Source organism: Phyllobates terribilis, unplaced genomic scaffold, assembly GCF_046119375.1.
Source record: "Phyllobates terribilis strain yellow unplaced genomic scaffold, ASM4611937v1 Scaffold_8__6_contigs__length_399053987, whole genome shotgun sequence".
In the NCBI taxonomy this organism is placed as follows: domain Eukaryota; kingdom Metazoa; phylum Chordata; class Amphibia; order Anura; family Dendrobatidae; genus Phyllobates; species Phyllobates terribilis.
The window spans coordinates 253457916-253485899 of NW_027362768.1; the positions used below are offsets into that span (position 1 = coordinate 253457916).

Here is a 27984-nt window from a genome sequence, read left to right on the forward strand (position 1 = left end):
ACACTGTTCCTGGACCCTGGGGTTCGGCCCACAAAGTCGGGTGCTTTGCTGCCATGTGCCTGATCATGCTGGTGGTAGTCAGGCTGGTCGTTTTGCCACCCCTGCTTATGCTAGCCTGGCAGGTGGTGAAAATGGCCTTTTTGGGGTTATCGGCAGAGTCTTTAAAAAACAACCAGACTCGGGAAGACTTAACAGTTGTACTGACAACTTCCTTCATGTTGGTGTTACGAGGAACTGTTGCCTGCCTTCTGTCTGCGGCCACCACACTGCTTCTTCCTGCCTGTTGGGGTGCTCTGCCTCCCTCCCCCTGTGTGCTGCTGTCCTCGCTCTGCATGTCCTCCTGCCAGGTTGGGTCAGTTACTATATCATCCACCACCTCATCTTCCTCTTCCGCACCCTGGTCCTCCTCCTGACTTTCTGGCAATTGTGTCTCATCATCGTCCAAGTGAGTGTCCAAGTGTGGGATCAGTTGTCTCTGGGTACTCGGCATGGTGGGAGAAAGGAGGATCAGGGTGAGGAATATGCGGTCCAGACTCACGACTACTGAGACTTGACCGTGTGGAAGACAGGGCGATGGTGGTGGTGGTGGCTAACTGACTGGAATCATTATCTGTTATCCAACCAACAACCTTTTGACACTGCTCTGGGTTCAATAGTGGTGTGCTGCGGTCCCCTAGAAATTGGGACAGGAAGGTCAGGCGAGAAGATGTGGGTGTTTGTTGTGGCACAATTTCAGCTTGCCCACGGCCTTGTCCTCGGCCTCTGCATGCACCATTACCATCACTGTCCCTTGCCACATGCCTTGCCCATTTTAAATGGAGGACAGTATCTTCCACGCTCACTACAAATGACTGAGTTTGGAGTGAACTTATATGTGATCCGTGTGACGGAGAAAACAGAGTTTTAAATACCTGGCCTGTAGGTAAGTAGTTTGAACAGCAAACTGCTGTGAATTGCTTCACTGACACACTGAAGGAAATTTTTAATGGAGGCCAGAAATGGCAGTATTTTCTGTCAACGTTTATGTGATTTGTGTAACGGAGAAAACACAGTTTTAAATAGCTGGATTTGTAGCGCTGTAATATGGAAAGGATCTGGCTGTATTCTGCAGTGCCAACAAGCAAATGGTGCAGAAAAACGGTGTTCTCTGGATTGCTTTTTAAGCAAATAATGAGGATTAAGATCCAAAGAAAAGTATTTCTGGCCCCTGAGACCTGGGCCTTTGTATAGAAATATCTAACAGCAGCAGAAGGCAGAATTGGAATGGAGCCTCTTGTGCTATATGCACTGCAGTCTACTATATACCCTGCCTGCCTGCCTATACACACCGCCTGCCTGATATCTCTGCAGATGGATTAGTTAGTCCTCAAAAGGACTGTTTGTTAAGATGGATATGTGTAATGTACGGTTTTTCTCCCTACACTACCTAATACACAAGCAAATCTCTCCCTGACGCAGCAGCACCTCTCCCTACACTGTCTGATTCCGGAGTGACTGTGATGAACATGGCGGCGCCAGGTCTGATATAGACCTGATGACGCTGTGCGGCCAGCCAATCACTGTAATGCCACAACCAACATGGCTACGGCATTACAGTGAGTGGCAGGCAATCCCTGCATGTTGATTGGCTCTCTAAAGAGCGTCAAACATGCAGGGAGGGGACCCGAGCTCCCGCCGAACAACCCCGGAAATACTCGGAGAGCGCCGAGCATCTCGAACAGTGAGATGCTTGCGCGAGCACCGAGCAGTAGCGAGCATGCTCGCTCATCACTAATTATTATTAATATTATAAGTCCAAAAATCTCGCTATCCATTGATGGTTAAAGGAGTGTTTCTGTACCTTTCAGGTTCAAAAAAGTTTGGCAGCATCTAGATTAGTGTTAAGTCCGCATGTCTTTCTTTTCAGCTCCATCCAAATACACTAATAATAATAATAATTTTTATTTCTATAGCGCCAACATATTCAGCAGCACTTTACATTTTAGAGGGGACTTGTACAGACAATAAAAGACATTACAGAATAACAATAATCACATAAATCAACAGATATCAGGAGGAGTGAGGACCTTGCTCGCAAGCTTACAATCTATGAGAGATGCAAAGGTAAGTGCAAGTGAGGGAGGTGAGGGAATAATTGCTGTATTATTTACAGGGTCTTCCGATGCAGACCACCTCCATCCATCTCCATCAAAGGGCACCGAGAGGAAAGGGACGACTCCCAGCACAACTCCACGGGCACCCGCCACACTCGAAACTCCACAGGAACAACATTCACCCGAACGTCCCGATCCCAGAATTCAAGGTAAGCACTGGATGTGATCCAGACTTGACTCCATCCATAAAAACATTGTATACATAATTTCTTGTTTGGCAAAGAAGGGGTAAGGCCAAGGCGTAGTCACTAGTCAGGTCACAGTCCGAGATCAGAATTCCAGGAAGGTATGTGATCAAGACGAAGGGGCAAAGCACAAGGATATTCAAATTCAAGGTTCAAGATCGAGCAACACAGATACAGAAACACCGAGTACAGAGCAAGCACACACCACTTGAACTAAGCTACAAGTAGCCGTAATTGGAGGCAGAGAGCCAGCTAAATATCCAGATAAATACTCTGAACAGAAGAGACATGGAGGAAGCTCCAGCCATGATTAGACATCTGAACAGTCACTCAACACAATGACAGCTCAGCACGCCCCAGCCTCCAATTGGACGGCAGAGCTGTCCATCAACATACTGACAGCTCAGCGCGCCCTTGCCCTAGATCGGACGGCTGAACTGTCACTCATTGCGTCCAGACACACCAATTGGAGTAATCGTGAAAGTAGCATTTTCTCTTTTAATATAGAGCAGTAAATCTATGAATTCAGTGGTGAGTAGTACATCAATGAAATGTAACTCCCCAACACCAGCAGCACTCAAGCATCCCTACATAAAGACACCACCTCCAACACCATGTTTCACTGTCGTGACCATATATTTTCTTTGTACTCCTCTCCTTTGTGTGACACCATACAGTTTTTAAGCCATCAGTTCCAAAAACATTTTCTAAATCTCATTTCTCCAGAATATAGAGTCCCAGTAGTCTTCATATTTTTCATCAAAGGGCCCTGGCAAATTGTAGGCAGGTTTTTTTTTGTGCATTGCCTTTAGGAGAGACTTACTTTGTGGACAACATCCATCCATGCCATTCCTCTGCAGCGTACACCATATTGCCCTGGGGCAGGGCATGGTTATTACCACCTGGTTTATTAAAATTTACACCACTCTTTGTATAAAGTTGGCCATTTTTTTAAAAAAATGTAAATATTGAACATCACTTTCTTAGTCTGGCAACTAATTGTTTTTTTCCTTAACTTTTCTATAAGGAAGATCCTACTCCTCATTTCATCGTACAATACATACACCATGCAAAATGGAAGTAGTAACTCTGTCCCTGTAACATTTCACTTGCAAAAGAGTATTAATTGTGCCAGTTAGCAGTAGAACCACCATTTTACACAGAAAGCAAACCTTTAAAGAGTAAGCATTGTTGCAATTTATTTTTCATAAATCAATAGTACAAATGAAAACAAGAAACTTTGTAATATATAACTTATTAAAGTATTCTGTTTCTTTGTCATTGATTTTTCACTCTTAATATTCTCAATTTGTGGGTAAAATCTGTATTCAGTGAATACAGACTTTCCCATCACTGAGAAAGGAAATTAGACTTGGTGCTCATAAACACCTATGGAGAATGCTTCCTTTTTTTTAGCAAATCCACATGTAGATTAGCTGCAATGTACTGACTCTGACCCTATCTTTTATATTGAAGCATCTAATGAGCATGTGCAAAGGTCATTGTGAAGGGAGGAGAAGGTTATTTCCTGATGACAACTTCTCTTTGAAAGCACTCTGCTGATTTTATGAGCACTGATGAGTATGTTTAAATAGTGATGTTTCAAACAATTGGTGTGTTGAGGCGGGAACATACAAAGGATTTAATTTCTAAACTATACAACAAAAAGAAAAAGGTGGCCAGCAATAATTGGATGAATTGGTCGAGAGAGATGCTGTTAATCTTGCAATGACATTCTGGGTCAACAAACATAGCTTTATAAATGTATTAAATACTTGTCAATTTACAATGAACATTTGATATTACATTTGTTAGAACTCTCCTGTTGGTTTTTTTCTAGTTTGCTGGTCACATGACCTTTTTTGCCTATTTAATCCGGTTCCGCCCTCCTGGCCTTGCTAGACTTCATTGTAATTTCTACTCTTGAGCTAGCTTGGTGCTCTGTTACCTTTCTCTGTTGGTTTTGCTAGGTCTTCTGACCTCTATGTTCTATATTGTGTGTTTGTCTTTTACTGCTACAATTTCTGCTAGGAGGTGTCCAACTTTATCCCAGTCCCTAGTTCTTGTAGGGATCCCTCCCTTGCATCTATAGGTCTTCGTACAGACTAGCTGAGGACTTTAGCGGGTCTGATCGCAGGATCAGGTTCCCCATTACATCGTAGGGATCCAGTTTAGTTCTATTGTAGGGACAGATCTCCTGTCTTTCCTTAGTGCTTGTAGCAGATCATAACAGTAAGTCCAGGCCAAAAAAAAAAAATTCTCTAAGGAAAGACCTCCAGTTTCCATCATGGTCTCGGTTCAAGATTTGGCTCAACGCTTGCAGGGACTCTCTCTGGAGTTGGCCGAGCTCCAACAACTTGTGAGTAGCTGTTTTGGAGCACATTTTGTGGAGCCAAAGGTACGTCTGCCTGATCTATTTTTTGGTGAACAACAAGATTTTTTTTCATTTAAAAATGCTTGTTTATTGTATTTTCGTTTAAGACCCAGATCCTCTGGTGATGAATCACAGCCCATAGGGTTCATAATGTCACTTTTGCGCAAAGATCCTCAGGGATGGGCTTTTTCTCTCGAACCTAGTGATCCGTGCTTTAGATCAGTGGATAGTTTTTTTTCTGCTTTGGGTTTGTTGTACGATGATCCTGATCATGTCTCATCTGCTGAGTCTGAATTGAGACGTCTGAGGCAGGGATCAGGTAATGTGGAAAAATATTGTTCTCACTTCCGTCGGTGGTCTGCCCAGGTGGGGTGGAACGATTCAGCTTTGAAAAGTTTGTTTCTTGCAGGGCTAGGTGAAAGGGTTAAGGATTTGCTGATTGCTTATCCCACACCTGGAAACTTGCAGGAGGCAATGCAATTAGCTATAAGGGTGGACAGGAGACTGCGTGCAAGGGTTAATGAGAGTAAATCCTCTGCCATGTCAGCTCCGAGTCTTGAGAGGGTCTGTGCTGACAAAGGAGAGCCGATGGAGATTGGGGCGATGGCACCCCGCTCTCAGGAAAAAGACCGCAGGCTTTCTGGAGGTTTGTGCTTTTATTGCGGAAATTCTGGTCATTTTATTAAGAACTGTGTGCTTCGTATGAACAAAGAAAAAAAAATGGTCAGTCATGTACGTATAGCCTGTTTAAATACTAAGGGAGTATTCCTATCTGCTACTACCGCTGCTCAGGAAGAATTAATTGAATTTTGGGTATTTGTGGATTGTGGTTCTACTCTGAATGTGACTGATGGGGGATTCTTGGAAAAACTTAAATTAAAACCTAAACCTTTGTCATCCCCTATTGCTGTGGTTTCTGTTGATGGCTCTCCCTTGAAGAGTGTTACTCACAAGGTCTGTGAATTTCCCCTCACTATTAATGGTATTCATCAAGAGAATTTGGATTTGGTAGTATTAAATAATTTGCCTTCTCCAGTAATTTTGGGGTTGCCCTGGTTAAAATTGCACAATCCTGTACTGGATTGGTCTACCAATGAAATTAAGTCCTGGAGCCCTAAATGTTATGACAAGTGTTGTAATGGACGTATTGCTGCGGTGGAAAAAAGGGGAATTACCTGTACCTATTCAGGATTTTTGGAGAGTTTTTTCTGAGGAGGAGTCACAAATTTTGCCTCCCCATAGAGACTATGATTGTACCATTGAATTTGTCCCTGGAGCGACTCTTCCTAAAAGTCGTTTATTTAATCTTACTATTCCCGAGAGAAAGGCTTTGGAGGAATACATACAGACAAGCTTGGCCGCCGGTCACATTAGGCTTTCCAAGTCTCCTGTGGCTGTTGGATTTTTTTTTGTAAAAAAAAAAAAGATGGCGGTTTACGTCCTAGTCCTTGTCCTTGTCCTTAAAGTTCAAGCTGTGCAGGAATGGCCTAGGCCTATTGGTTTGAAATCGATACAGAGGTTTTTGGGTTTCGCCAATTATTACAGAAAATTCATAAAAATTGTTTCTATTATTGTCAAACCGCTGACCAATCTCACCAGGAAAGGTGCTAATGCGGTTCAGTGGACTTCTGAGGCCATTGAAGCTTTTGTGTTTCTAAAGGAGAGGTTCAGCTCTGCCCCCATCCTTATGCAGCCTGATGTGACTAAGCTGTTTTTGGTTGAGGTTGATGCTTCTTCTGTGGGGGTCGGTGCGGTGTTGTCTCAGGAAAGCAAGGATGGAGTACATCCCTGTGCCTTTTTTCAAAAAATTTTCTAAGACTGAACTTAATTACAATATTGGTAATCGGGAATTGCTGGCTATTAAACTCGCATTTGAACACTGGCGTCATCTCTTGGAAGGTGCTGAATTTCCCATTCAGGTTTTCACTGATCATAAAAATCTGATCTATCTTGATGCTGCCAAGCGCTTGAATGCCCGTCAGGCTAGGTGGGCACTTTTTTTCTCGCGGTTTAATTTTTCCGTTACTTACAACCCAGGTACCAAGAATGTTAAAGCGGATGCTTTGTCTCGCAGCTTTTCTCCCATGGTCGGTGCTGAGGAGGAGGAGGAGAGCATTTTACAAGGTGTTGTGATTGCTGCTTTGGACTCCGTTTTGGAGGATGAGATTCTTAAAGCTCAGGAGAATGCCCCATCTAACACTCCCCATGGGAGGTTGTTTGTGCCTAGGACCTTTAGGAGAGATTTGTTTGTTGAGTGTCATGAGTCTTGGTTGGCTGGTCATCCAGGAATTTCTGAGACCAAGAGACTTGTGGGTCGCAGTTTTTGGTGGCCTGGATGGCAGAAGGAAGTCATTAAGTGGGTGCGTCAATGTACTGTGTGTGCTAGATCTAAGTCTTCGCATGCTCCTGCTGCGGGGTTGCTTTGCCCTCTGGAGGTTCCTAGTGCACCTTGGACACATCTGGCTATGGACTTTATTACTGACCTTCCCCCCTCTGAAGGTTTCACGGTCATCTGGGTGGTCGTGGACCGTTTTAGCAAGATGTGTCACTTGGTTCCCTTCATCAAACTGCCTTGCGCTAAGACACTCGCTAAGGCTTTTGTCAAGGAAATTGTCAGACTACATGGCGTTCCTACTGACATTGTTTCTGATAGGGGACCTCAGTTCGTGGCTCGTTTTTGGCGTGCCTTTTGTGACAGGTTGGGAGTTCATTTGTCGTTTTCATCCGGATATCATCCTGAGTCTAATGGCCAGACAGAAAGAAAGAACCAGGATGTTGAGCAGTTCTTGCGTTGCTTTGTGGCAGACAATCAAGAGGGGTGGTCTGAGTTTCTGCCACTTGCTGAATTTGCCCTTAACAACCATACATCCTCTTCTGCTGGGTGTTCGCCTTTTTTTTGTTGTTCTGGGAGACATCCGTCTTTTGGGTCATTCTCCAAATTGGTATCGGCTGTGCCTGAGGAGGAGACTTTTTCCGGTGATTTGGAGAGAGTTTGGACGGATGTGCGTGATAATCTTCAGGAGGCTAACACAAAATCTAAGAGGTACTTTGATAGGAAACGGCAAGAGGTTTCATTTGCTATTGGTGACATGGTTTGGTTGTCCTCTAAGAATCTGCGATTGAGGATTCCTTCTAAAAAATTGGGTCCCAAGTTTGTAGGGCCCTTTAAGGTGCTTCAGATAGTTAACCAATCTGCTGTTAGGTTGGAGGTTCCTACCTCCTGGAAGATTAATCCGGTGTTTCCTGTTTCTCTGTTGAAAAGAGCTGATGTGTCGGTTGGTGACGCCTCTGCCACTGTTCCTCCGGTGGTGGAGGACGGGGAATATGACATTTCCCGCATCCTAAATTCTAGACGGTATAGAGGGAGTTTGCAGTATCTCGTCGCTTGGAAGGGTTTCGGACCCGAGGATAACTCATGGGTGAGGGCGGATGATGTTTCTGCTTCCAGACTTGTCAGAGCGTTTCACAGGAGGTTTCCTGATAAGCCCGGGCCTAGGGGATCCGGAGGATCCTCTTAGAAGAGGAGGTACTGTTAGAACTCTCCTGTTGGTTTTTTTCTAGTTTGCTGGTCGCATGACCTTTTTTGCCTATTTAATCCGGTTCTGCCCTCCTGGCCTTGCTAGACTTCATTGTAATTTCTACTCTTGAGCTAGCTTGGTGCTCTGTTACCTTTCTCTGTTGGTTTTGCTAGGTCTTCTGACCTCTATGTTCTATGTTGTGTGTTTGTCTTTTACTGCTACAATTTCTGCTAGGAGGTGTCCAACTTTATCCCAGTCCCTAGTTCTTGTAGGGATCCCTCCCTTGCATCCCTACATCTATAGGTCTTCGTACAGACTAGCTGAGGACTTTAGCGGGTCTGATCGCAGGATCAGGTTCCCCATTACATCGTAGGGATCTAGTTTAGTTCTATTGTAGGGACAGATCTCCTGTCTTTCCTTAGTGCTTGTAGCAGATCATAACAGTAAGTCCAGGCCAAAAAAAAAAAATTCTCTAAGGAAAGACCTCCAGTTTCCATCATGGTCTCTAGTGCTTGTAGCAGATCATAACAACAATTGTTTTAAATAAATTATTTCTATTGTACCGCTGAAATATTGAAAAAGATATGAAATCAAAGCCTACATTGCCATAGATGTGCTGAAAGTATAGCTAACATTGGACATATATTTGCATCAAGATCTCAACTTGAGCAATATTAGGAAATTAGCGCCACGTAACAAACTGCAATGTACATTTTTGTCACAGGTTGAATGCAGGGTATACAGAGCAGGTTCAGGAGCTGAGCCCGCTCAATACTGGGCAGATAACAGCAGTATTTCACAAGTCAGCCTCTAAAGTTAAGGTCCCACAATGAGGTTTTGGTGAGTTTTTGACGCTGTGTATTTTTGCTATGCAAAAAACACAGCATTTACAGTTCCAGGAAAGTGGATGGGATTTATGGTAATCTTATCCCCAATTCGCTTTTTTTTATGCAGCGTAAACTAACCTGCGCTCCGTATTTGAAATCCAAAACATGTTAATTTCTCTTACGGGTAAGTTGAGTTTTATGTGCAGATTTTCCCCGTAGAAGTGATTTAGATGTAGAAAATCACAGGTACAAATGCATGTAATTGACACATAACTGTATCAATAAAGTTTTGAAGTTTTGTCAAAGCCAAATACCAGGAAGTATAAAAAGCAGCTTTATTTAAAAAAATTACATATCAAAAAGAGATAAAAACACATGTAAAATAACACTCAAAAATGAAATGAATAAAACACAAGTAACCAAATTTACATAATAGGTGCAGAAACGTTGCAGATTTTCTGCAACATCCAAAACTCATCAAATAAGCATAATGAGAATGTAGGCTTACACCAGAACATGGAGGTAGCTCCAATCGCTGCTATTTAACCATTTAGATGACTGTCAGTCACTAACAATTACATTTAAAGAGCCGGTTTGCAGACTTTTATTGGCTCCCCTTTCCCATGATGCAATTATAAGGAGCCAATGGGTTATGATGGCAGCCGGGGGACTGCTCAAGGCACCCATAGTTGCCAGCTTAGTTTTCCTGTGAGGTACAGCATCAGTATGGGATTTATATAAGAATGTAAGTTATACTATATAGTGCAATACTGTAGTGGTTTAGTAGTTTGGTCAAAGGTTCAAGTCCGTGCGCCCACCCAGGGATCTCCCTCTCTACCCCCTTGGCTGTAATCTCTTGAGGTAAATGATATATGCACTCAATCCCTACTATTGTACTTCTGAGTAGATTCTGTATACAATCACCAAGACTAAATGGGGTGTTGCAATTAGCAATCATGTTTATGGGTATGTCTAACCATGGTGCCTATACTGAGATATATTTAATTTCCTGGGTGATTCATGTGTGCACTCCTTATACCTATGCATTCAATCTGCCCCTTTATTCTTGGTGGCTGATTGTTCATGAATAAAGTTTTGTACTTTTTATTACTTGGGATGTTTGCTTGTTTCTTTTTGTTTTGTCCTGTTGTCATGGCCTTTCAGCGATCTATTCCCAATTAATTTGTCCTTTTTAGTGCATGATATGTGTAGTAAACCCTTGCCATTAGATTAGATTATATTAGTGAAAAACATATGCTTCCCATATTATTTATGGCAAAACTTTGCTTCTGTGTGGATTCAGCAACGTGGCTGCTGCTGGCCATAATTTTTCTGACCGTAAAAGGCCATTAAAATGTAAAAAAAAAAAATCCTTATACTCACCTGTCCGGCCCTTGTGTGTCACCCGTCCGGTCCTCACCGCATCTTCGTATCGCCACAGTTCGCACTGAAATCCTCTGGCCTGTCATGCTGAGCCAGGACTTTTGGCTATGATCAGGGCCTGGGAGAGTTCTGCACAAGCCCATGAAAGGTCATGATGTCATGATGTGCTTAGTTACCTTCAGCCTGCATGCGCAGAACCCTCGCGAGGATCTGAAGATGTGGCGAGCACCGGACGGCTGATGGTTAAGAGTGGAGGAACCAGACAGACGAGCATTAAGGTGAGTATAAATATAAGTATAAATATTTTTATTATTTTTCTGGATTCACCCCAGAGCATAATAATGAACATTAAATTTACAGAGAATTTATTCTCGAAATTTGGGGAATCTGATTTCTGGGGTAAAACATGTGACTTTGAATTTTGCCTGATACTTTCATCTCTATTTGATATTCTTTTTTGCAGCATTCACTATATGATATATTTGCATTTATTTTACTTATTTTATAGGATTCCAAATTCCCCATGTAATAATCCTTCATCCATAAATTTGCTTCATACCATTTTTTTTTTCGAAATTTTTATCATCATGTCTGGAACCTCTTTACAATTTACTTCTACAAAAATGAAATAATCCTGCCTTTATTTGTTAAAATTTAGATGTAAAGTTGGTCTTTTTTTGCATTGTGTATCACAGCAAAAACTAAAAGAAATGAAAAAACATATATGTATTTTGAGTTGTCGGCTTTAACCTAAACTGAATATAAAAAGCATACACCCCCCCTGTTAACCCCTTAACGACTGCTAATGCTCATTAAAACTGCGTCCACTAAGGGGCCTTATTCCCTCATTGCTGTGTTAAAATGGTGATTGGGAATAAATCTATAGCACCCCCCAAAGACCAAAAATCTTCAGGGTCTCAGCTTCCAGACATAGCTGAGACCCTGGAGAACACGATCAGGGCCTTTTTTTTCCTGTCCCCAATCATGCAAAAAAAAAGAAAGTGTGTCCACTATAAAAATCATTTCTCTCTCCTCTGACATGGTGTAACATGTCAGAGGAGAGAGAAACGATGTTCCCAAGCCCCCCTCAGTACCTCTGCCCTCCTGCTCCGCTCCCCGGCCCTCCGCCTCCTATTCATGAAAAAAATGGCGGGCACATGCATAGTGCGCCCACCGAGATCTGCCGGCCGACACCTGGCAACAGCAGGGGATTTTCTTATTGGTTCCAGACTTTTGATCAATGTAATAGACCCTATCACAGTCATCAAAAGCTCAATAATTTGTAAATCACCCCCCACCCCCGTGTCATCCCCTTAGTCAGATTTTTTTTATTATATAATTTTTATTTCTTCCATTCTTTGCCGTTAGGGTGAGGGTTGGGCTTAGGGTTTTTTCAAAAGTTAAAAAAAATAATGATAACGATGATGCCATACATGGGCAAACCCTGCATGTTTTTTTATGTCTAACAGCCATGAAACATGCATGGTGGGGACTTGAGCTTGTCACTCAAGCACCCGCGATACTCTGTGTATTCCCGAGCACCTGATGCAAACTCAAGTGACGAGCACTTGCGCTCAACACTAATGACGACATATTCAATATGATGACTGTCACAGGTGTGTCAGGGTTGACGGTGTCCGGCTGTAGAAGGTCGCTGCGTTTAGCCTTACAAACATTTCCCTGATCCTTTTATGATTCCTCTCTTTAGGACCCAGAGGTGAACCTCACCTTGCTTGGGGATTATACCTTTCCGTTTAGGACCCTGAGGTATCCTCACCTTTCTGCTGTTAATCAGCACTTCCTTGCTGTGTCCTTAAATACACTCCGATTGCTCAGAGAGTTGCTGGTGATAGCGTTCATACCTATTCAGGCTTGGGATTCTAGCAGTCGGCTAGAATTACCTTGGAGTTCCTTCGTGGATTGTTGCTGTGCTTTCTCTGGTTACATCTTGGAGCTAAGTGTATTCCCCTGTTTGTTTCCCCTGTGTGTACTTTAGCTGTTAGTGGGGCTGACTCAGTGCTCACCCCTCCCACTCCCTACCTAGGGCCTAGCCTTAGGGTCAGCTAGGGCCAGGTTTCCTGTTTGGCGATAGGTGCAGAACCGGTCTATAGGGGAGTTAGGGTTTGTTGTTTCAATCTGTTTATGGGTCTCCACTTTCCCTTTCCCTAGTGGTAGGGCTCCCTCCCCTTTTCCTGTCATTATGCGCTGGGTTCTCTCCATACCTAGCATGACAATGACCTAATGTTATCAAATTCTGTGTAGTACCTTTGGGTTTAATATCCTCACTATAACCCTGGATAAAATCCTTGAAGGGTGTAATTTCCAAAATGGGGTCATTTGTATTTTTTTTTTGCTATTTAGGCACCTTGGGGGCCCTGCAAATTTGACATGTCGCCCGCAATCTATTTCAGCCAATTTGTGTTCCAAAATTCAGATGTGTCTCTATTCTTCTGAGCCCTGCCGTTTGCCCAAACAGAACTTTTTGACTACATGTGGGGTATCTCACTATGCTTGAGAGAAAGCGGGTAACAAACTGTGAGGTCCACTTTTTGGTGTTACCTCTTGCAAAAGTAAAAATAAATTGGGCTAAATCAACATTTTATTGGTCAATTTTTTTTTTCATTCCACTTTGCATTAATTCCTTCTAGCATATGAAGGGTTAGAACATTTCCTGACAACAGTTTTGAAGTATTTGAGGGGTGCAGTTTTTAAAATGGTATTACTTTTGGGGAGTTTCCAATATATAGGCCCCTCATGGTCCATTGGAATCTGAATAGGTCCCTAAAGAAACAGGCTTTGTAAATTTGTTGAAAAAATGAGAAATTGCTGCTAAACTTTTAACCCCTCTAACATCCTAACAAAATAAAATGACTTTTGAAAAGTGTTGCATATGGACTTTTTGCATAGACATATGGAAAATGTTATTTATTATTTATTTTGTACAGCATGACTAACTGGCTCAATGATACAAACATTTAAAGTTTGAAAATTGCGAATAGTTTCCAAATTTTTGCCAAAACTGCAATATTTTCACAAATAAATGCAAGTCATAGCAAACAAATTTTACAACTATCATGGTGTACAATATGTCACAAAAAAAACATCTCAGAATCACTGGGATCCGTTGAAGCGTTTCAGAGTTATGACGGCATAAAGTTACACTGGTCAGATTTTCAAAATTTGGCCTGGTCATAAAGGTCAAAATTAGCTCGGTCACTAAGGGCAAGAAGAATCATAGCAAGAAGAATCATTTTACAACTTTTTCCACCTTTTAATGTCACCTGTAATCTGTATAAATTGAGGAACAAACTGAAAACATTTTGAAGGGGGAAATAAAAAATAAAACTAAAATAATGTGGTTGCATAAGTGTGAACACCCTCTTATAATTGTGGGTGTGGTTGTGATCAGAATTAGCCAATCAAATGAAAACTCATGTTAAATTGTAGTCACTGCACAGCTGCCATCAGATATAGTGATTCTGATTAACCTTATTTAAAGTTTAGCTCTTCTAGTAGGATTTTCTTGACATTCTCTTTTCTGCATTTTCCAGCAAAAGCCAAGGTTCATAGACAGCTTACAACACAGCAAAGGAATGTCAATGTTGACAGTTATCAGTCAGGAGAAGGGTGTGTGACAGATTCACTGGTGATATATGTGAGGGGAGATGCGTTTCACTGCAGCTACTAGCTTCAGTGAACTAAATCTACAAGTTTTCTCCATCATGTTATGTGTTGGGGGTTTAAACCACCATTTTAAAAGGGGAGTGTTTTTTTGTGAATGAAATTGTGAAGGGTGGGAGGTCATTCACCATATCTCCACCTCAAGGGTGTGGCTGGGGAAGTTAAATGCTCAGTCACTGTTTTTTTTTCTCTGGTGTGGTCTGGAGAAGGAAGTCTCCAGACTATGTGTGTGGAAGCCAGAGAGCTCCACAGAAGGACTTTGTGGTGAAACCTTAATGCGCTACCCAGAGCGGGCAAAACTCCGCTGAACTATAGACTGTTCTATACTTTATCTGTTTTTGTTTTTCGTTATCCCGGAGAGGCCGTGTTTATTTTGTGGAACCCTGCTGTGGTTTATGCCATATATAAATAAGCAGAAAAGGCTACGTGGCACTCCTATTGTTTTGGGTGCCCAGATAGGATTCCACTCCACATGCAGATAACAATAAGAACCTGGCACTCCCAGATATGGTGAAAAGATTTCAAGAAATTTATTTACATGATTCTTCAAAATTAAATTGACGTTTCGGCTTCAACCAATGGCAGGGTCACAGGAGAGAAGAGCATAGATAAATGGCGCTATGTGGAAAGTAGCACAACCGTGCTATAAGAAATGCACCATGCATTTCTCATAGCACGGTTGTGCTACTTTCCACATAGCGCCATTTATCTATGTTCTTACCTCCGGTGACCCTGCCATTGGTTTGTTTCCCACATAGCCACTGGGCAGAACCCTGTTCTGATGAAGGCCGAATGAGGCCGAAACGTCAATTTAATTTTGAAGAATCATGTAAATAAATTTCTTGAAATCTTTTCACCATATATAAATAAACCTGCAGAAAGTTAACCCGAGACGTGTTTCCTGTGTCTGCCTCTGTGAGATCCGAGCAAGTCTATTTACCACAGGTGCAAAAAAATTCCAAAGCCTTAGATATAACATGGAACACTGAAGATTGTGACACTACCTAGTCACTCAAAAATTGATGGAAAAACAAGAAGAAAATTGGAGCTGCAGAAATTTCTGGCAAATGCTGGTTGTGTACTGCATGTGTAAACAATCTCACACATTCTTCATATGTGTAGCCTCTGTGATAGAGTGGCAAGATGGAAGCTTTTCTTACAAAGAAAAACAGTAAAGCCTGGCTATATTTTTCAAAACCCTACATCAGGTTGTTATGAACGTAACACACACTCACACATGGGTAACGGAAAAAGGGAAGACCTACTATACTACACAGGGAGACGCCGTACCCACACCCAACTGGTCCCTGTAAAGGCTAGAAGACCCTAACCACACAACTCAAAAACACCGGCTCCATAAAAGGCCATTGAGGGGTTTCTTGTACCTCCTAACAAAACAGATGGGAGGCCGCAGCACATTGCTAACAAAATGAAAGGGAAATGTGCTGGAAGATATGAAAATCCAGGGAAAATTAAAACATTTTCACTTCACATAATGTTACGAAAAAGCATCAAAGACAGAAAATATACATATATGTTCATATGATAATAATATATGTAAGTTTTATGTTAAATGCATGAGTGCATGTATGCATTGGACAATAAACATATAAAAAAGAGAGACTCTCAGTAAAATTAACAATGAAGACAAAAGAGGAAAGAAAACTGAGATATAGTCATATTAAAATAAATAACTTTTATTGAGAAATGAAGATCTACTATAAGCAGTGGATATTGTTTCGGATCCGGGTGGTGGAACCTCTGTGCTGCGGTGCAAGGAGGGACCAGAGGGGCGTGACTAAGTACCTACTCGGCTTGACCAAGGTCGCACGGTGGCTCAATCGACTAAGTGAACCAGGGAGGGACCGAGCAGGGGGGCCAGGTGCCACTCTGGGACCGACCTTGTATGAGAGCAGGTGACTCCAACGGGTCAGATGGCAGGAACTGACCGGTACAGCGGATGAGCACGGCAGGCAGGCTGACGGGTGGTCCAGGTAGACAAGCAGGCTGATTCGGCAGATAGCCAGATGGGTGCTCCTTTAGGCAGACTGATGAGCACAACGGGTAACAGGCAGGTGCTTCCAGGTAAGGAGGCTGGCGGGCATGGCAGGTAACAGGCAGGTGCTTCCAGGTAAGCAGGCTGGCGGGCACGGCAGGTAACAGGCAGGTGCTTCCAGGTAAGCAGGTGGGCAGAGCCCATAGACAGACTGGTGGACTGGACTGTAGACAGACTGTCGGGCTGGATAGTAGTCAGACTGGCGGGCTGGACTGAAGAACAGACTGGCAGTCAGTACTGACTTGCAGAGGGACCTGAGGGCTGAAACAACAGTAAGAATCACAGAGCAACAACCTTGCACGGGCACCTCCATATTGGAGGAGGTGCTTTAAATAGGGAAAGTCCTCCGGCCATTGGCCAGGGCCTTTTTAGGATGGCGCACAGTGCCCGGGAAGCTGCGTGCACCAGCAGCAGCAGGGAGGCCAGAAGACGCCGGACCAGGAGCGCGGCTGTAAGGGGGACGGCGTTTCTGCCTGGCAGGGGGCAGAGACACCGATGCTACAGATATGCAACAAAGAGCTGAAGGAGGCGCATATCATGTTGGAAGATAAATGTAAAATAAAAAGTATAAAGAATGAAAAAAGAGGGAAGGGAAACTTCTGTTAGATAATTCGACTATATGGGTAGTCGATGTATAACTTGACCGTACATATAGAATGCACGAAAATGAAAAAAAAAATGAAAATAATAAGTAACATTCAAGTCTTATTGTGATGGCCAGGTATGATTGGTGTAGTCTAAATATCCATATAATCCCATGATCTACATATTGTGCATATTAAAGTGCAAGTGCAAATTAGTCCTAAGGTGATAATCTATATAGTATGATAATCCCCATATGGTAAGGTACAGATGGATCCTAGTCAGATTAGTGATCTACCAATATGGATATCACAATAAAGCTCTAAATATTGTAATACATTAGGATATAGTAGAGGGCGAATATATACCTGAACCTGTTGCTTGAACCTGTGTGAACAGCAACATCCACGATACGCGCCCACATTGATTCGCATTTCAGTGTACCTTCATCAGGTACGGTCAAGTAACACATCGACTACACATAAGGTTGAATTATCTGACAGCATTTTTCCATCCCTCTTTTTTTCATTCTTTATACATTTTATATTACATTTAACTTTATCTTCCATCAGCTCTTTTTAGCATACCCACTGCTTATAGCTTGATCTGTTTATTTCTCAATAAAATGTATTTATTTTTATGTATTAATATGACAAAATCTTGGTTTTCTTTCCTCTTTCATCTCCACATTCATATAAGGTAGAGAAGGAAAGCTAAGGAGAGGGGAAAAATAAACGGAACAAGAATAACCTCCCAGAAACCTAAAGAGGTGAAAGGAAGAGGAACTGGGAAGGAAAACAAACAGACTCACTGCAGGAATTCAACTGGTGTTTACCATGCAAGGTAAACCCCTTAGCTGAAGGGCTGGAACTCCTAAAATAAAGTCCACCTAAAACTATGGCCAGCAAGGAAGTGCAGTGAAGGGTGAACATATAAAACCCAACTCAGAATGTGATAGGACAGACCAAAACATTAAAATATAAAACACCTGGAGAGGAGCAAACCAAGAAGGGAGAACAAGAAATTTAGCACCATCAGCATTTGGACAGGGAAGGAATGGCAATGGCTCAGCTGACAGAAAAACTGACCACTGAGAAACAGGACAACAAATCGTATCTCCAATCCGAGCCATGACACACGTTTGCCAAAAGCATGTATGAAAACATGTTATGGCCTGATGAGACCAACGTTGAAGTTTTTTGTAATAATTCTAAAAGGCAAACACTGCATCACCAAAATAGCACTATATCCACAGTGAAGTATAATGGAAGCAGCATTACTCTTTGGGGTTGTTTTTTGGGACAGCTGGAGCTGCAGCTTTAGTAAAGATAACTGTAATTAAGAACAGTTTCAAGTATCAATTGATTATACAACAAAATCTTCAGACCTTTGCTTAAAAGCTGAAGATAAAGAGGGATTTCACCTTTCAGCATGACAAAGACCCTAAACATACCTCCAAATCAACAAAAGACTGGCTTCGCAATAAAAAGATCAGAGTTTTGGAATGGCCCCATCAGAACCCAGATCTGAATCCAATTGAAAATCTGTGAGGGACATGAACAAGGCTGTATACAGGAGTTGTCATTGCATTTTGACATTAAGGGAGATAATTTGCATATTCCTGGTGCATTCTGGGAAGAGTGGAGACTTGCCGTAAGTCTGAAGATCTTTGGGTGTAGCCGGATCAAGCTGCTTGAAGGAAATCGCCAAACCAGGAATTGAAGATCGAGGGAATCTTTACAATTTGTGGTAAAGCGGCTTGCTCGGCTAAACACGGAGGTAGACACGGAACACTGTCTCTTTAAGTTTCGGGTTGTTTATTAAAACATATCTCCCCTCCAGTATTCTGCCAGTGACTTTGTTACAGATTATTCCATAGATATTTGTTTTGATCAACAGAGAAGGAGTCCTGTAAAGATCAGTTGCATATTCCCAGTGCATTCTGGGATAAGTGAAGAATCCCCGCGTACTCAAGGAACACCGGATTTTGGACGTTGCAGCGGAAGGAAGGACAACAGAAAACTGTATGAATTTTGGCACGATCTTCACCGCTTTGACATCATATAAATATTAAGAACATGGAAGAGGCCAGTAGCCATTTGGTGAGCTGCATTGCATGCTACATGTTCACAGACTTACCAGTTGAAAAGCCAAACTTCACTTGCCAGAAATGCAAGCTTATGTCCCTGTTGGAGGAAAAGTTGCAAAGTTTTAGAAGAGAGAATAGCTACATTGAAAATTATTAAGGAGGGTGAGGAATTCTTAGACAGAGCAGATGTATCTCTTCAGAATACAGAAAGAGAAGAAATTTGTAGTGCACCTGAAGAAATAGAGGAATGGAAGCATGTGACCCAGAGAAGCAGGAGGATCGAGAGGCAGTAAGCATCTATACTATTCAGGAACCAGTACCAGGCTCTCACGCAGGAGAATGATGACCAAATACATCAAGACAAGACGTTGTCCACAAAGAACAACCTTGTAAGCACCCAAAGCCCACTTGAATGGAGAAAGAAAAATTTTGTGAAGAATAACAAGAGAGTGGTGGTCATGGGGGATTCCCTGTTGAGAGGAACAGAGACTGCTATCTGCAGACTGGATATAACCTCAAGAGAATAGTGCTGTCTTCCAGGTACAAAAATCAAAAATGTGTCTGACAGGCTATCAGGACTATTCTGACCTACAGATGACTACCTATTCCTGCTAATACATGTGGGGACAAATGACACTGCAAAAAAGAACCTGGAAACCATCTGCAATGACTTTGAAGACTTATGCAAAAAAGTGAAAGAACTGGGAGCACACAGGGTCGGACTGGGGTGTCTGGGGCCCACAGGGAGAACTGACTCTAGGGGCCCACCTACAGCCATATGCAAATATCTGTTATCCGCTATCCCTGTTATAGTGGAGCATTGACTGGCGGCTCCTGCACATCTACTGTGCACCACTATAACTGGGATGTACAATTACGGTAGTTTGCATTAAAGGGCTTCTTTGGTTAAAACAAGTTATCACCGATCCATGGGATCCACAGGATCGGTGATCACTTATTGATCGTTTGGGTCCGAACATTGGAAAAGGCGCCTATCAGAAGAATGGGGAAGTTTCAGCCCTGACAGGACACTTATCCCCATTTTAAAATGCAGCTTCCAAAAAAGAGCAGCGCTCACAGTCACTGAGGGAATGACTGGATGAGTGGTCGCATCTCACATGCCGCTCCAGTCTAATGGGGAGAAAAGCTCCACATTCTGCCGATTGTGTCCCAGCAGTCAGACCCCCACCAATCAATATCATCACTGATCCTGTGGAGAGGTGATTACTTGTTTTCACCAGAGAACCCCTGTAAGTGCATCTCTGCCGCTCTGGTCCAAGTATTTAATCTCTAAGGCTGCGGCCCCACTATCAGTATTTGGTCAGTAATTTTTCTCAGGAGTGGGAGCCAAAACCAGGTGAGGAACAATCAGAGAAAAGGTATAATAGAAACAAGTCACCAATTCTGTATTTATCACCCACTCCTGGTTTTGGCAGCTACTCCTGAGAAAAAATACTGACCGAATACTGATGGTGGGGCTGTGGCCTAATGGAAAAAAATCTTTTCCTAGTTAATATCAGCAAGAACAAAATGACTGCCATACACAACACAGTCCACTATATCAACACCAATAATACCACATACAAAAGAGACAAATATCGCCACACCATGACTAGATCACATATTACCACCACATAGTGACCGAATAATACTACATACAAGGAACAAATACGGCCACACCATGACCAGACCACATATTACCACCCCAAAGTGACCAAATACTACAATACTGATCATGAATACAAACCACAATACTAACAACACTGTTATTACCACCAGTGACATTATACACAGGAGCTCTGTATATAGTGTCAGTGTACAGGTAATACAGGGATCACCAGTGACATTATACACAGGAGCTCTGTATATAGTGTCAGTGTACAGGTAATACAGGGATCACCAGTGACATTATACACAGGAGCTCTGTATATAGTGTACAGTGTACAGGTAATACAGTGACCACCAGTGACATTATACACTGGAGCTCAGTATATAGTGTCAGTGTACAGGTAATACAGGGTTCACCAGTGACATTATACACAGGAGCTCTGTATAGAGTGTCAGTGTACAGGTAATACAGTGATCACCAGTGACATTATACACTGGAGCTCTGTATTTAGTGTACAGGTATTACAGTGGTCACCAGTGACATTATACACAGGAGCTCTGTATATAGTGTACAGGTAATACAGTGGTCACCAGTGACATTATACACAGGAGCTCTGTACATAGTGTATAGTGCACAGGTAATACAGTGGTCACCAGTGACATTATACACAGGAGCTCTGTATATAGTGTACAGATAATACAGTGGTCACCAGTGACATTATACACAGGAGCTCTGTATATAGTGTACAGGTAATACAGTGGTCACCAGTGACATTATACACAGGAGCTCTGTATATATTGCACAGGTAATACAGTGGTCACAAGTGACATTATACACAGAAGCTCTGTATATAGTGTATACATAATATAGTGATCACCAGTGACATACACAGGAGTTCTGTATATACTATATACACACGTGGTCAGAATTGTTGGTACCCCTCGTTTAATGAAAGAAAAACCCACAATGGTCACAGAAATAACTTGAATCTGACAAAAGTAATAATAAATTAAAAATCTATGAAAATGAACAAATGAAAGTCAGACATTGCTTTTCTGCTTCCACTGAATTTAAAAAAAAAATTAAACTCATGAAATCGGCCTGGACAGAAATGATGGTACCCCTGAAAATAATGTGACAAAAGGGACATGTTAAATAAAGTTGTGTCCACTAATTAGCATCACAGGTGTCTACAATCTTGTAATCAGTCAGTGGGCCTGTATATAGGGCTACAGATACTCACTGTGCTGTATATAGGGCTACAGATACTCACTGTGCTGTATATAGAGCTACAGATACTCACTGTGCCTGTATATAGAGCTACAGATACTCACTGTGCTGTATATAGAGCTACAGATACTCACTGTGCTGTATATAGGACTACAGATACTCACTGTGCTGTATATAGGGCTACAGATACTCACTGTGCCTGTATATAGGGCTACAGATACTCACTGTGCTGTATATAGGACTACAGATACTCACTGTGCTGTATATAGAGCTACAGATACTCACTGTGCTGTATATAGAGCTACAGATACTCACTGTGCTGTATATAGGGCTACAGATACTCACTGTGCCTGTATATAGGGCTACAGATACTCACTGTGCTATATATAGGGCTGCAGATACTCACTGTGCCTGTATATAGGGCTACAGATACTCACTGTGCCTGTATATAGGGTTACAGATACTCACTGTGCCTGTATATAGGGTTACAGATACTCACTGTGCCTGTATATAGGGTTACAGATATTCACTGTGCCTGTATATAGGGTTACAGATACTCACTGTGCTTGTATATAGGGCTACAGATACTCACTGTGCTTGTATATAGGGCTACAGATACTCACTGTGCTGTATATAGAGCTACAGATACTCACTGTGCTGTATATAGAGCTACAGATACTCACTGTGCCTGTATATAGGGCTACAGATACTCACTGTGCTGTTTGGTGACATGGTGCGTACCACACTCAACATGGACCAGAAGAAGCAAAGGAAAGAGCTGTCTCAGGAGATTAGAAAGAAAATTATAGAAAAGCATGTTAAAGGGTAAAGGTTATAAGACCATCTCCAAGCAGCTTGATGTTTATGTGACTACAGGTGCACATATTATTCAGAAATTTAAGATCCATGGGACTGTAGCCAACCTCCATGGACGTGGGTGCAGGAGGAAAATTGATGAAAAAATCAAAGAGACGGATAATATGAATGGTAACAAAAGAGCCCAGAATAACTTCTAAAGAGATTAAAGGTGAACTTCAAGCTCAAGGAACATCAGTGTCAGATCGTACTATCCACCGTTGTTTGATCCAAAGTGAACTTCATGTAAGACGACCAAGGAGAACACCATTGTTGAAAAAAAAAATAGTAAAAAAGCCAGACTGGAATGTTCCAAACTACATGTTGACAAGCCACAAAGCTTCTGGGAGAATGTACTATGGACAGATGAGACAAAAATTGAAGTTTTTGGCAAGGCACATCAGCTCTATGTTCACAGATGGAAAAATAAAGCATATCAAGAAAAGAACACTGTCCCTACTGTGAAACATGGTGGAGGCTCTGTTATGTTCTGGGGCTGCTTTGCTGCACCTGGCACAGGGTGTCTTGAATCCGTGCAGGGTACAATGAAATCTCAAGACTATCAAGGGATTCTAGAGAGAAATGTGCTGCCCAGTGTCAGAAAGCTTGGTCTCAGTCGCAGGTCTAGCAACAGGATAATGACCCAAAACACACACAGCTAAAAACACCCAAGAATGGCTAAGAGGAAAACATTGGACTATTCTGAAGTGGCTTCTATGAGCCCTGACCTAAATCCTATGGAGCATCTTTGGAAAGAGCTGAAACATTCTGGAAAAGGCAACCTTCAAACACGAGACAACTGGAGCAGTTTGCTCATGAGGAGTCGGCCAAAATACCTGTCGAGAGGCGCAGAAGTCTCATTGACAGTTACAGGAATCGTTTGATTGCAGTGATTGCCTCAAAAGGTTCAACAAAATATTAAGTTAAGAAGAAGAACCATCATTTCTGTCCAGGCCGATTTCATGAGGTTAATTTTTTTTTAAATTCTGTGGAAGCAGAAAATCAATGTCTGACCTTCATCTCTTCATTTTCAAAAATTTGTAATTTATCAGATTGAAGTTATTTCTGTGACCATTGTGGGTTTTTCTTTCATTAAACGAGGAGTACCAACAATTTTGACCACGTGTGTAGTGTAAGTGTACATGTAATACACTGACTCACCAGTGATGTCTCTAGATGAAGTCCTTCATCTTCGCTTTTCTTCTTCATCTGGCACAGACAGCCATCACTTCTTCCAGCCAGGAATCATCTCTGCAGAAAATAACACACAGTTATTAATAACTGATCTCTTCTAGAGAATATTCCCACTTTCCCCCCCCCGACCTCTACACTACACCAGTTGAAGAAAAAAAGCAACATAGTGCCGTCCTGCACAGTAACAGGACCTCTCTTTTGTCCCATCCCATGGAAAACAATTTCCTAAAAAGTAAATTATATTACAGAAGTAATAATGTAATAATAATTGGAATCTAAAGTAATAATGTTCCCCACTGGTCACCATAAACTAATAAAGTATGTTCCTCAATCTGGCTCCCAAACAGTAATTAAGTCCCTTGTCTAGCCAGGCACCCCCATATGTCCCTTCTGGCTACCATTTGTCTAGTGTGACCCCTCCATATATTTATCCTAGCACATGTGTATCGAGCCTGCCCCCTCCCATATACCCATCCTAGCCCCCCCATGTGCCAGTCTGCCCCCCCACATATCCATCCTTGCCTCCATGTTTCCAGCCTGCGCCCCCATATGTCCCCCCCATATATCCTCCATGTGTCCAGCCTGCCCTCTACATATTCATCCTTGCCTCCATGTGTCCAGCCTCTCCCCTCATATATCCATACTGCCCTTACCCCCTGCATATATCCATCCTGACACCCCCCATATATCCAGCGTGCCCCTCCATATATTTATGCTAGCCCATGTGTATCGAGCCCGCCCCCCTCCCACATATTCATCCTAGCCCCCCATGTGTCCAGCCTGTCCCCCCCCATATATCCATCCTGGCCTCCATGTGTTCAGCCTGCCCCCCCTCCCCCATATATCCATCCTGGCCTCCATAAGTCCAGCTTGCCCCCCCCATATATCCATCCTGGCCTCCATATATCCATCTTGCCCCCCCATATATCCATCCTGCCCCCCCCCATATATCCATCCTGCCCCCCATATATCCATCCTGGCCTCCATGTGTCCAGCCTGCCCCCCATATACCCATCCTGCCCAACCCCCTTTGCCTGGGTCCACCTTGGTTCCCCCTTGTGTGTCCTGCCAGGGCTCCCCCTTGTGTGTCCAGCCAGGGCTCCCCTCCCTTGCGTGTCCAGCCAGGGCTCCCCCCTTGCGTGTCCAGCCAAGGCTCCCCCCCTTGCGTGTCCAGCCAGGGCCCCCCCCTTGCGTGTCCAGCCAGGGTTCCCCCCTCGTGTGTCCAGCTTGGCCCCCCCTCGTGTGTCCAGCTGGGCCCCCCCTCGTGTGTCCGTCCAGCTGGGCCCCCCCTCGTGTGTCCGTCCAGCTGGGCCCCCCCTCGTGTGTCCGTCCAGCTGGGCCCCCCTTGTGTGTCCATCCAGCTGGGCCCCCCTTGTGTGTCCATCCAGCTGGGCCCCCCCTTGTGTGTCTGTCCAGCTGGGCCCCCCTTGTGTGTCTGTCCAGCTGGGCCCCCCTTGTGTGTCTGTCCAGCTGGGCCCCCCCTTGTGTGTCTGTCCAGCTGGGCCCCCCCTTGTGTGTCTGTCCAGCTGGGCCCCCCTTGTGTGTCTGTCCAGCTGGGCCCCCCCTTGTGTGTCTGTCCAGCTGGGCCCCCCCTTGTGTGTCTGTCCAGCTGGGCCCCCCCTTGTGTGTCTGTCCAGCTGGGCCCCCCCTTGTGTGTCTGTCCAGCTGGGCCCCCCTTGTGTGTCTGTCCAGCTGGGCCCCCCCTTGTGTGTCTGTCCAGCTGGGCCCCCCTTGTGTGTCTGTCCGGCTGGGCCCCCCCTTGTGTGTCTGTCCGGCTGGGCCCCCCCTTGTGTGTCTGTCCAGCTGGGCCCCCCTTGTGTGTCTGTCCAGCTGGGCCCCCCCTTGTGTGTCTGTCCAGCTGGGCCCCCCCTTTTGTGTCTGTCCAGCTGGGCCCCCCCTTGTGTGTCTGTCCAGCTGGGCCCCCCCTTGTGTGTCTGTCCAGCTGGGCCCCCCCTTGTGTGTCTGTCCAGCTGGGCCCCCCCCTTGTGTGTCTGTCCAGCTGGGCCCCCCCCTTGTGTGTCTGTCCAACTTGGCCCCCCCTTGTGTGTCTGTCCAGCTGGGCCCCCCCTTGTGTGTCTGTCCAGCTGGGCCCCCCCCTTGTGTGTCTGTCCAACTTGGCCCCCCCTTGTGTGTCTGTCCAGCTGGGCCCCCCCTTGTGTGTCTGTCCAGCTGGGCCCCCCCCTTGTGGGTCTGTCCAGCTGGGCCCCCCCTTGTGTGTCCTGCTGGCCCCCGCCTTGTGTGTCCAGACCATTACACACACACACCTCTTACCTTCTTGCGATCCCGTGCGGTGTCCTCCTTCTCCTGAGTTGCGCGCCTCCTTCACAGCAGGCGCATGACGATGACGTCATAAGCCGGCCGGCGAAGGGAGACACGCAGCTTCAGCTGCTTCACTGGGACGTGCGCCGCGGTGGTTCAGGTAATGAACGCTGCGTGCGCGCGTCCCTGCATACACTGTGCCTGCGCTTTTAAAGGGCCCGTGCCCCTTAAAACCGCAGGATTTTTTTTTGTTCTCTTCTCCCCCCTCTACTCTGCAGCAGGGGGCGGGGCCCACCGGGAAATTTCCCGGTATCCCGCCAGCCCAGACGGACCCTGGGAGCACAGGTTACATAGTTACATAGTTTATAGTTTATAAGGCCGAAAAAAGACAAGCGTCCATCCAGTTCAGCCTATTTCTTGTGCACTGCAGCTGTTCCGCAGCATTGATCCAGGGGAAGGCAACAAAAAACCATGCGGTATAGGCCAATTTACATCATTGAGGAAAAATTCACTTCCCGACACCAATCTGGCAGTCAGATTAAATCCCTGGATTAATTAACTAAGCATAAGATGTAATTTTATTGTTCTCAAGAAAGGCGTCCAGGCCTCTCTTGAACTCTTTAAGTGAGTTGGACATCACCACTTCCTCTCCCAGAGAGCTCCAGAGTCTCACAGCTCTGACCGTAAAGAATCCCCTTCTATGCTGGTGCAGGAACCTCCTTTCCTCCAGACGCATAGTGTGCCCCCTCGTCTTTGTCACCATCCTTGGTATAAACAGGTCATGGGAGAGATCTCTGTACTGCCCCCTGATGTATTTATACATGTTTATGAGGTCTCCCCTAAGCCTTCTCTTTTCCAATGTAAATAGGCCTAATTTTGACAACCTCTCTGGGTATTCTAGTCCCTCCATTCCCTTTATTACCTTAGTCGCCCTCCTTTGTACCCTCTCTAGCTCCAATATGTCTTTCCTGAGCACTGGAGCCCAGAACTGTGCACAATATTCTAAGTGCGGCCTTACCAGCGCTTTATACAGAGGAAGAACAATGTTCTCATCATATGCCCCTATTCCTCTTCTGATGCATGCCATGACTCTATTTGCCTTCGCAGCTGCTGCCTGACACTGGGCACTCCAATTTAATTTGCTATTAACCAAGGCGCCCAGGTCCTTCTCCATGTCAGATTTCCCCAACGGTTTCCCATTTAATATGTATGGGTGACTGCTGTTTTTCTTTCCCATGTGCATGACCTTACATTTATCGGCATTGAACCCCATTTGCCATTTTTTGGCCCAACTCCCCAATTTATCTAAATCCTCCTGTAGCTGTGCCCTATCCTCATCTGTATTAACTACTTTACAAAGTTTAGTATCATCTGCAAATATTGCTATTTTACTATGCAACCCTTCCACTAGATCATTAATAAATATATTAAATAATATAGGGCCCAAGACAGACCCTTGAGGCACCCCGCTAGTAACCCTAGCGGGGTGTCTTCTCATCCATCCTCCCAGTGGATGGCCATGGAACAAGGAGGTGGAGCAAGATTCTACAGGTAAACAACTGGGTAGGCCGATGGTGCCGTCATCAAGGATATGGATTTCTGGATCACGGAGTGAATTACCTATACGATGGACTACTTGCTAGAGATGGGCAGCAACTTACCAAGACTGGAAAACACATATTTGGAAATCGCCTTGCTACACTCATCAGGAGATCTTTAAAATAGAACATTGTGGGAAGGGAAGCAAAAGGCCGGGGAAAGCCATACAGGGAACAAATACTACTGAGAGCTCTGCTATTAGAAGTGGAAAGGAAGAACAAAGACAAAAAATCTGAATAATAAAAATATTGGAAAAAGGGAAACCGATCACAAACTAAGATGTTTCTATACAAAAGCACAGAGCATGGGCAACAAACAAGGAGAATTGGAGCTACTAACACAGGAAAAGAAATATGATGTCATTGGCATCACTGAAACTTGGTGGGACGA

General features: G+C 43.9%; 1 long non-coding RNA gene across 2 annotated transcripts in view; it reads left to right on the top strand.

The window, feature by feature from the left end:
- Nucleotides 1-27984, top strand: part of LOC141156501 (uncharacterized) — a 178800-nt gene that overhangs the window by 57261 nt on the left and 93555 nt on the right. For both annotated transcript variants that reach the window (XR_012247645.1, XR_012247646.1), the window contains exon 2: nucleotides 2153-2302. This is a non-coding gene — a long non-coding RNA (uncharacterized lncRNA). The remainder of the gene's footprint in view (nucleotides 1-2152; nucleotides 2303-27984) is intronic.